A 612-nucleotide genomic window follows, 5' to 3' on the forward strand; every position below is an offset into this window, starting at 1 on the left:
TCTTTCTCTTCACCACTCACATCCATCCTTCATAAAACCCCACCTACCTCACCATTCAAATTCAAACCACTTTCCCACCCAAACCCACCCTCAAATGGCCGAACCTCTCTCTCCCCCTCTCCTATATAAACCCTCCTTCACTCCTTCATTTTCACACACCTTAAACACTACTTTTTCTCCCTTTTGGCCGAACACAAAGCCCTCTCCATCTCCTCCATTTCTTCTTCTTCTACTCTCTTCTTCCTTCTTTTGCTCGAGGACGAGCAAACATTTTAAGTTTGGTGTGGTAAAAGCATTGCTTTTTGTTTTTCCATAACCATTTATGGCATCCAAGGCTGGAGAAACCTCTAGAAAGAGGAAAGGGAAGGCAAAGGCTTCCACCTCCGAGTCATGGGAGATGGAAAGATTCCTCTCAAGGGTGCATCAAGACTATTTCTATGAAGTTGTGGCCTTGAAGAAGGTGATCCCCGAGGTCCCTTTTTCACTCAAAAAGGGTGAATATCCGGAAATCCGACATGAGATCCGAAGAAGAGGTTGGGAAGTTCTTACCAACCCCATTCAACAAGTCAGAATCTTGATGGTTCAAGAGTTCTATGCCAATGCATGGATCAC

Source organism: Arachis duranensis, chromosome 4 (assembly GCF_000817695.3).
Source record: "Arachis duranensis cultivar V14167 chromosome 4, aradu.V14167.gnm2.J7QH, whole genome shotgun sequence".
Taxonomy (NCBI): domain Eukaryota; kingdom Viridiplantae; phylum Streptophyta; class Magnoliopsida; order Fabales; family Fabaceae; genus Arachis; species Arachis duranensis.